Below are 10504 nucleotides of genomic sequence, written 5' to 3' on the forward strand. Positions count from 1 at the left end.
TAACTAAAATATGTACCATCAGCCAAAAATGTGGTCTACCACCCTTGGTAATCGTTTGCATGTCATAAAACAATAATGCCAATATACGTATCTGTCAACTTGAAAGTTCTACTTTAGCGACATATTTATTTGATAGGATCTTGTTTATAAATTGATAGACCACTTATTTGGCTGATGGTACAGTCACCAGCACCGATATCTGACACAACAAGCGTGCATAAACATCTGATACGACTCTATATCTAGGGCCGGAAGGACGTGTCAGATATTCTTGCACGCTCCGCTGCGGCAGATATTAATGCTGGTGACTGTACCACTAGGACAAAGCGCCAACCTTTTGTTGTCAAGTTTTATTAAATACATTATGTCTGCAATTTAAATAAATAATTGCAGACTTTAATGCATTTGTTTCTTTGTTTAAGTAATTAAAACAAATATTAATTAAGGTTTCTATTTAACCTGCATCATAACATGTTTATAGTTTTATTTGAGCGTTTAGTATTGAAGGTTAAACGATTTATTGGTGACCTTAACATGGTAAGGGTTAAGTATTTACCTATAGGTAACTTAGGTTAGGGAAGCCGTGGTGGCCTAGTGGTTTGACCTATCGCCTCTCAAACAGAGGGTCGTGGGTTCAATCCCCGGCTCGCACCTCTGAGTTTTTCGAAATTCATGTGCGGAATTACATTTGAAATTTACCACGAGCTTTGCGGTGAAGGAAAACATCGTGAGGAAACCTGCAAAAACCTGCGAAGAAATTCAATGGTGCGTGTGAAGTTCCCAATCCACACTGGGCCCGCGTGGGAACTATGGCCCAAGCCCTCTTGTTCTGAGAGGAGGCCTGTGCCCAGCAGTGGGACGTCTATAGGCTGGGATGATGGGATGATGAACTAAGGTTCTATTTATAAAATACTAACCTCCGTGCCCCTCTCGTGAGTCATGACCTAATTAAGTCTGAAGATTTTATAGAAATCATTTTGTTTACAAAAGCTTTAGATTTCGTAAGCAAATGTACAAGCAGCGGTTTCACCAGTAATGTGCGAGGATCTGTAAATGAAGCGATTCTATTTGTTGATGAAAAACCTTTCCTCGCGACACACCCTCGCACATCAGCTCTTGTGGAAACGCTGCTAAATATGTCCAAAAACTCAGACGATAGTACAACGCCACGGGTCAAATTGGTAACCTTCTTGTTTAATTTGTTAAAAGACACCAATAATAAGAAAAAAAAACCATAGAATCGATTCAAGCGTTTCAAAAATGTCCCTATATCCTACATACCAACAAAACAAATTCTAAGTTTATATCTATCATACCTCGTTGAGTTTCTTGCCGGATTCTTCTCAACAGAGGTTTTTCCGAACCGGTGGTAGATTTATTTGACATTCATAAGTGCTTGTTATAGCCTAAATTTAATAAGGATATTTTGACTTTGACTTTGACATTATCTAGTTACTACCTTTTACCCGTATTAACCATTAATTACATTTACGAGATTGTACATACTATTAATCTATGAGAATTGTATAAAATTAATCTTCATTTACGTTGCATAAAGAACACCCGTTAAAAAAGGAGGTAGGGAGGAGGGGTAGTTTTGGAGTAGCAAGGTAAACAGGTAAAGGTAAAATAAAAGTAAGGTAAAGATAAGGTATGGCAGGTGTAATTTATTGTTATACTCGTACACCTCAGCACTCTGCAGTTTTAAAATTTAAGACAGGAATAACGAACTTACCGATTTGGGACACAATAATGTACAACTCTTAATGTACGCGCAATAATGTACGGACTGATAATTTGAAGCATTATTGTTTTTTTTTATTAAGAAAAAGATGGTAATTTATTAAGAAATATTAAGAACTATTAAATTAAAATAACTGAAACTAAAACTTATTGCTTTTGATTATCATGGTCGCGCAATATCAGGGCGTAAAAAATATTGCGCGCGCTGTAATTAGGTATACGTAGTGATAATGTACGACGTGATAACCTGAATCCAATTTATTCGAATGACCATAGATTTGTGTTATGTTAGGTACAATTGTGACCACAATGCGTGAGCCGAGCGAGCGCAGCGAGCGTGCCGCGACAGCGGCCGGCGAAGCGCCAGGACCAAATTAAGTTATTATCGGCATGTGACGATGCATAGCATCTTGTGAGAGTGCGTTGTACTTCCGGTTTACCGTTTAGCCAATCACAAGCTACTTCCGTCGAGACGCCGTCCAATCACAGGCTTCCGTTGCGAGCTGCGAATCTTACCTCATAGCGTCGTTACTTCTCGGTAAGACAACACGCCTTTAATTATTTAGAAACTAACTCTGCAGTTACTCCGGTAACTCATTTAGTCACTTGTAATTACCAGTAATTACACTAAAGACAATTATCGAAATCCCGTTCGCGTCGCAGCGATAACATCTATAGATATTAAATTACTTTCTATAAGGTTCTAGCCGTTTTTCTAGACTAGGGTCGGTTTACCCCCGAAAAACCGTTAAAAATGAGCGATCGCGAACCAAGTGATACTGCGTGGGATTTAAATCACGTTTCAGAAAACGAGACCGAGGGAGACCCTTCTGCTGCCAGCGGAGGGTCGAGGAAGCGGCGGGGCCCCGCAACGGACGGCGAGGCGAGCTCGTCATCGTCCTCGTCTTCAGAGGATGACAGCAGCAAGACAGCAAAAAGGAGAAAACGCAGTGAGTCGCACAATCCTAACTTTAACATTTTGTTACATCATATGGGAATGTTAACGAATTTAATGATGCAAAATATGTATAATCTACAATCAAACGCGAATGCTACATCGCTGTTGCCAGGGCCCACGCCTGTAGTTAATTCAAATTCAAATGTACAGATACCCCCAGTTAGTGATAATTTCTTAACTCGGCCGCCCACTACCGATGCACTAACGCGTAAACTTGAACTCGATCCCGTGAACACGTCGGTTAAGGATCCCAAAGTTCCTCGTGCTAATCCAGATCGTTTAAAACGGCTCGAATCACTACAAAAGTTTCACGATCGGGATTGGAAGGATGTTAGATATACGGAGGCGTTAAAGGTACACTGTGCTTCGCCCGGCTTTGTAGAACATGACGTCAACGACGAGCTACGTCAGTTCATTAAAGGGAAAGACTACATGGCGAGCACGGAGCGGTGCTTAGCCGCGATATGCAATGCGCTCTTGACACAGCGAGAGTCTTTGAATCAGCATCTTCAGCAACTTGTAGACTGGGCAGCTGCCCCAGAGACCGTCTTGACTGCATCTAGTGTGTTCGATAAAACGTCGGAATTGTTTAATTCTAACTCGAAATTCCATAAAACTAACGAATAGATTATGCAGCTCGTTTGCGGAAAACGAGCTGAGTGTATAGAAAACCACCGTGAGCGTATCATGGCGGAAATTCCTAACAAAGTTCTTCGGGAGGGTTCGCGCAAAATACCCCCGAGTTTCGAATCTATGTTCAATAAACCTCAGCTACAAGAGTTTATTAAAAATACCGGAGGTATTGACAAATGGGTTAGGCCATGGTATAATCAGGACAAAGATAAGAAAAAGTTTGTGCCAAAGCCTGTGGCTAACCCAGGTCCGTCAAACGAGTCTACCGATAACTCTAGTAGATTTTTTCGATCAAAAAACTACGAACCCAAAAACAAGGGATCTAAGTCGGGTGCCCCTTCCTCTAAATACGGAAATTCCCAAAAAGACAAGAAGCCTTTCAGAAAGGAGGGGGGGCGAGGAAAGAAGGCATACGATAGATGACTCACAACCACACCGTTTCAAAGGGGGCTGCCTGCGAGCGTATTGCAGGCAGTGGCAGAGGCTGCGAGCTCCGAAGGCTCTTCTCAAAATGATCATGGGAATGCATCTGCCATTTACCTCCAAACCTATCCTAATCTGGCCTACCCGTCAAACCACACCGTTTCAAAGGGGGCTGCCTGCGAGCGTATTGCAGGCAGTGGCAGAGGCTGCGAGCTCCGAAGGCTCTTCTCAAAATGATCATGGGAATGCATCTGCCATTTACCTCCAAACCTATCCTAATCTGGCCTACCCGTCAAATTCTTCAACGCTTCGAGACGAAGGAGACCCCAGAAATGACTCTAGAAATAAATTCATTAGTAAAACAGAGAGTTCTAGAACTTGTAAATCAAACAAATTTGGGCCCCAGCTTTTTCTCAACAATGTTTCTGGCAAAGAAAAGCGACGGGTCGAACCGGCCAATTTTCAACCTGAAAAGACTAAACGATCACATTATTCCAAAGAAATTCAAGTTGATTTCTCACCATCAGATCCCGCATTTCCTTCAAGGGGGCGATTGGATGATAAAATTAGACCTGTCCTCGGCCTACTTTCATGTGAGTATAGCGAAAAGTCATCGCCGTTTTCTAACAAAATTCCACAGAGAAAAATAAAAGCAATCGTCCAAATTTCGCAGAATTCACTATCGAGGGGGAAAATGACGAAGAAAGAGACACAAATACTATTGGGGACTTTCAATTTTGTGAACTTCGTAACCCCGAGAGGAAGACTCCACTGTCGCCAAATTCAGCGATTCTCGAGGACATTGGACAGATACCCATCACGCCGTCGGGCTGTGATCCCGTTCCAGGCGAAACAGGACCTTATGTGATGGTTAGCTTCAATGAAAAGGGGCCTCACGAAGAGCGCTCTCCACCAGACCCAGCCTCATCACTTCCTCACCACCGACGCAGCAGACCACGGGTTCGGAGCCCAGATGGACGATCAGGTGATGGCAGGAAGGTGGAATCGAAGCCAGCTGGCGTGGCACTGCAACTGCAAGGAGATGTAGGCCATTATCGCCGCGATAAAGCGCTTCGGTTTTCGGCTACGCAACCGGCATGTAGTTCTGCAGACGGACAACCGGACAGTGGTGGCGTATATACGAAACGAAGGAGGGACTCGATCATTAGCATTGCTCTATCTGACATATCAACTAATGAACCTGTTGGATCGACTCAAAATATCGCTCGAGGCGGTATACTTGCCGGGCAGGTACAACGATATTGCCGATCATTTATCGAGGGGCAAACAGATGTCGGAATGGCATTTACAGCCGCCAGCCCTGAAAGAGGTATTCCACAAATATGGGACCCCACAGATAGATCTCTTCGCATCCGAAAGATCAAAGGTGGTCAGCCAGTACGTGTCCAGGGATCCACGGGACACAACAGCTCAATTCACCAACGCTTTCAGTCAGGTATGGCGATATCAACTAGCATGGATATTCCCTCGACAGAGTCTGATTCCACGAGTGTTACACCACTTGAACGCATGCCACGGAACATACTTGGTAGTAGCGCCATTGTGGAAGAAGGCTTACTGGCTATCAGATCTGCGCAGACGGGCTCTATGCGAACCGATGAAGGTCAGGAACTTGGAAACGCACCTCATCGATCAGAGCACCGGACTCCCTCCCCCACGAGTCCGAGACATGACACTACTAGTGTGGAAGTTTGGGGTTGGGGTCAGATGACGACAGACTGGTCGGAAGCAGAAAAATCATTGTTTAAATCTAGTTGGAGAGACTCCACCCTAAAGACATATAAGCCCGCTTGGTCTCGTTGGCTAAAGTGGTGTACCGCAAACGGTATAAACTTCAGATCTTTAACAGGGGGTATTGTGGCGAAATACCTTGCTTTTTTATTTTTGGAAGAGAAATTAGCTTATTCTACAATCTTGGTGCACAAATCTGTAATCGTTTCGTTTTGTCAAATGTATTGCAAAGAAGATCTAAATTCGAAATTTTTTAGTAAAACATGTCCTAAAAGCTATTTCTCTTCGCAACCCAAAAAACTTAAGATCTTCCGTTTGGGACCCGAGCGACCTGGTTGCCTGGCTGCAGTCTAACAACCCAATTAATGTAACTTTATTTGAAGCTTCTCGTAGATTAGCTTGCATTCTTCTTCTAGCTTCTGGGAGAAGAGTCCATGACCTAACGCTACTGAATGTAACGCCTGAACATCTTATCGACTGCGGTCACAGCATAATTCTAATACCTATTTTTGGTTCAAAAACTGATACTGCACTATACAGGCAATCAGGTTGGAAATTATCGGCCCATAACGATGTAAATATTTGTCCAGTTTTCTGGACACGAAAGCTATTAGACTTGAGTAAGCGGAGACGGGGACCAGAATGTAAGGATGCTCTATTTATTACGATTAACGGTGACGCCAAAGCCGCATCGCGCACTATGATCGGTAACTGGGTCGAATCAATGCTAAAAGACGCTGGCATCCAAGCGTCATCAGGTAGTGTGCGATCGGCGGTGGCATCACTTAGTTGGTATGAGAATATTCCAATCGAAGAAATAATGGCTCGGGGTAACTGGCGTAAAGAAAACACTTTCGCAAAGTTCTATTGCAAACAGATTTTAGGTAGAACTTTGTCCATCCAGTCTGGTAATCCCTTGCCTTCAACATTTCAACCTATTTAGAGCTTAGAGTTAATTTTAATCTGGTTAGCGATTGATTATAAATGCCAAAATGTTTGATCAAGAAATTTTGATTGCATGTTGAATAAAAATCTAAAACTGAAATTTCACTTTATTATTCTATTCTTACAGTACAGATCACTAACACCAATCTGATCTCACATAGCGTCGTTTCGTGGTCACCAGGAGCCAACAAACACATCTCTCACAAGATGCTATGCATCGTCACATGCCGATAATAGTGCAAGTTTTACATTACAATAAAACTTGTATTATTGAGCAGAGACGATGCATAGCATCCTAATAAGTTCTCCTGGTGAGAGACCCTATGAGGTAAGATTCGCAGCTCGCAGAACTCCTGAAGTGACCACACTAGATGGCGCCACCGACGGAAGCCTGTGATTGGACGGCGTCTCGACGGAAGTAGCTTGTGATTGGCTAAACGGTAAACCGGAAGTACAACGCACTCTCACAAGATGCTATGCATCGTCTCTGCTCAATAATACAAGTTTTATTGTAATGTAAAACTTGCACTATTTTCTACTAAAATTATTAATATTCGGTGTACACGAAAAACAAATGTACATAAGGACGGATTATCATGCCGTGCATTATTTGAGCGTGCATTAACAAGTCGTACATTAACTACACTCGTGCTAGTTCGGTACGGGGTGATAATGTACGGCATGATAATCCGTGAACATAAGCACGGATTATCAGGCCGTGCATTATTTGAGCACCCACCAATTTCATGCTTAAATTTTAAAACACGATGTCTCGACTCCTTCAAAGGTTGCAAGGTGTCAGCTGCGTAAATTTGTTGTTATTTAATGTTTTGATGGAATTATGGCTAAACACATCATCATTACGTTGCGTGCGAAGGCGAGGTCGAATTTTATGAGTTCTCAGTTGTTTTGTCTTTGGATTATTCCAAGTATTCTTGTAGGTTGTCATCTTTCATTTACCATTGCCTTTATTATATTTGTTTTCTAGATTTTTGTTTATAACGACAAAATACAGGATTAGGACTAATCGCACCTTGAGAATCAAACCATAACTTGCGAGCTCGCAAAATTAAACTAGGTGTTAAAATACTTCTGTGTCATTTTTTCACTCATTAGAGTGAAATAGCGGATGTGATACTTATTACGGATCTTGAAAATCAAACCGTCATTAAACAAAAAATTTCACCTCTCATCATTTGACAAAAAATCAAAAATCAACCAACTCAAAGTAAAAAAAAGTCAAATCAACTTTTATAACAAATAATTAAAAAAACTAAAACGTTTATGATTGGTTTTTTGGAGTCTTTTTGTATTTTTCATTTCAACTCCAAATTTGTTACTTTTACGGGTATCCCGTGAAGCCATGTCGAAAATACAAACTGAGACATGGATGCATGGATTGCTGAGGACCTGGGTTCTATTCCCAGTGCTGGTCTCTTTTTCTAGTTTTTCGGTGCAACCATGTCTCAGTTTGTATTTTCAGTTAAGTACATATATTTCTTAAGTACTTACTTAGTTAAAAATCTTATTACTTGGCCATGTTCCATTTTATCAAGTTTAATTGGTTTTGTTTTATAATTTGACCAAATCTTTTTGCATTCCTTCTTCTGCAATGTGGTGTCCATAGAAATACATGCAAGTTGCGGAAAGTTTCTGAAAAGTTGGAAAAGTTCTCGAAATTTTCCTTTGGAAAGCTTCCTTTCGCACATCAGTAGAACACTAACACAGACACAACCAATATGATATCAGCTTATTTAGCTGTCGATTTTCCATTTGTACCGTAAAGTGCTTCAACTTTGCCCTCTGGCCCCAACATTGCCTGATTTGATTTAGAGTCGATAACTTATCTAGCACCCGTAAAGGTTTTTAAACTTTTATCTATACGGGAATTATTGTTACGGGGATAAAAGTTAAGATACCTATTACGGGTGCTAAGTTATGGACTCTAAATCAAATTAGGCAATGTTGGGACCAGAGGGCAAAGTTGAAGCAGTTTACGGTACTCAATGAAATTAAATCAATTTAGTTGTAACATTTGGCCCGGGCAAACAAACATCGCAAGTTAATCACATTACAAAATATTAAATGATATTGTAACGGATAACTCACGTCTTAAACCGAGTTTAGCTCGACATGTTTCTGGCTATTTCGTAGCCCTTCTTCTCAGGAGCACGCGACTCGGCGGCTGCCGCAACACGCACACTACGCGCCACCGCTCCGCTCGCGCGACTGCCCGACGAAACTAACACCGGCGCACAACTACCCGCATTTTTATCGTCATTTTTATTGTCAATGTCTAATGTAGGGTAGCCGCCGAGTCGCGTGCTCCTGAGAAGAAGGGCTACGAAATAGCCCGAAACATGTCGAGCTAAACTCGGTTCAAAACATTACATAATGTTTGTTTAAAGTGCATTCTTTATTGTTTTTATTACCTGTCACTTGGGTATGCGCAGCGGACTTCATTAAGATTACTTTAAAATTATGAAATGAGTCAGGTTTGAAAAAAAACGGCTTCGCTCTTTTTCCAATTATTTGGTTATTTAAGAATGTGAATGTAGGACATTATCCAAGTGTCATAACTTTAAGTTAAGTGAGGCTGTTCATATAAAAAAATAAATTATTATGATGGGCCTTTTACTTTAGTTCAGGCATCGTTGGAGCACTGTCAACAATTATGGGCTTTACTTTATCATGTTTTGTAACTGTGTATTTTTGGGACTGGTTGTGGTAGTAAGTATTGAAATTTGAACCGTTTTTGTTTAGCCTTTTTCAAAACAAAAGTGCGACGAAATTATAAAATTAAAATAAAAAAGTAATGATAAGATTAAATAAACAATTTTCATCATTTTTAGAAGTAAAATAAATGAAAATTTATAACTAATAGGTTACTTAGGCGATAAATTCTTACTAACAATACGTGTCAACAAGGAAAACTTATTATGATTAATTTTATTAAGTATGATGGCTAAGTATATTTAAAAGTTTTTATTTTAATTCTTTGTATGGTTGATTCAGGCACAGATGATTATAGTAAGTACTAACCGTAGACATACCTTAATAGTTTAGGTCAAATCCTGTTAGTCTAATCTTGCCCACTTCCAGCTGTTGAATAACTCAAATACGTAGATTAAATGATAGAATTCAATTCAGTGAACAAAATACAAATCAATATTTTTTCTCTTAGAACCTTTACACACCGCGTTTTTGAAACGTTCTGTCGGCACTTTTTAGAAACGCGCGTTAACGCGTGCGTATCGCGCTTGTATCGATAAACGCGCGTCAACGGTGTGTTTAAAAAACGCAGTGTGAAATGGCCCTTAGCAGAAATTAAACAACTAATTATGATTGGTTATTTGGAGTCTTTTTTGTATTTTTTATTTCAACTCCAAATTTGTTACTTTTACGGTCATCCCGTAAAACCATATCCTGGGCCTGGGTTCGATTCCCAGCGCTGGTCTCTTTTTCTGGTTTTTCTGCGCATCCATGTCTCAGTTTGTATTTTCGATATTTTTATTTATTTATTTGACTGGATGGCAAACGAGCAAGTGGGTCTCCTGATGGTAAGAGATCACCACCGCCCATAAACATCTGCAACACCAGGGGTATTGCAGATGCGTTGCCAACCTAGAGGCCTAAGATGGGATACCTCAAGTGCCAGTAATTTCACCGGCTGTCTTACTCTCCACGCCGAAACACAACAGTGCAAGCACTGCTGCTTCACGGCAGGATTAGCGAGCAAGATGGTGGTAGCAATCCGGGCGGACCTTGCACAAGGTCCTACCACCTGCGAATATCCTATACATGAACATGAACTCAAAACGTGTTGCGTTAAGCACAGAATATGTAAGTAAGTGTTGTTTAGCAGCAGTTTTTTTTGGGTACCGTAGGCTCCAAACTTAAATTTTAATATTTTACCATAAATCTATCTGTACTAATTAAATTAAATTAAAAAATAAATAATAATTATCATTGATTATTTATATTAAACATAATCAACTTTTTATTCTATTAATTAATTTATATAATCAAAATTAATTAGTTTATGTAATA

Source organism: Choristoneura fumiferana, chromosome 14 (assembly GCF_025370935.1).
Source record: "Choristoneura fumiferana chromosome 14, NRCan_CFum_1, whole genome shotgun sequence".
NCBI classification, from domain to species: Eukaryota; Metazoa; Arthropoda; class Insecta; order Lepidoptera; family Tortricidae; genus Choristoneura; species Choristoneura fumiferana.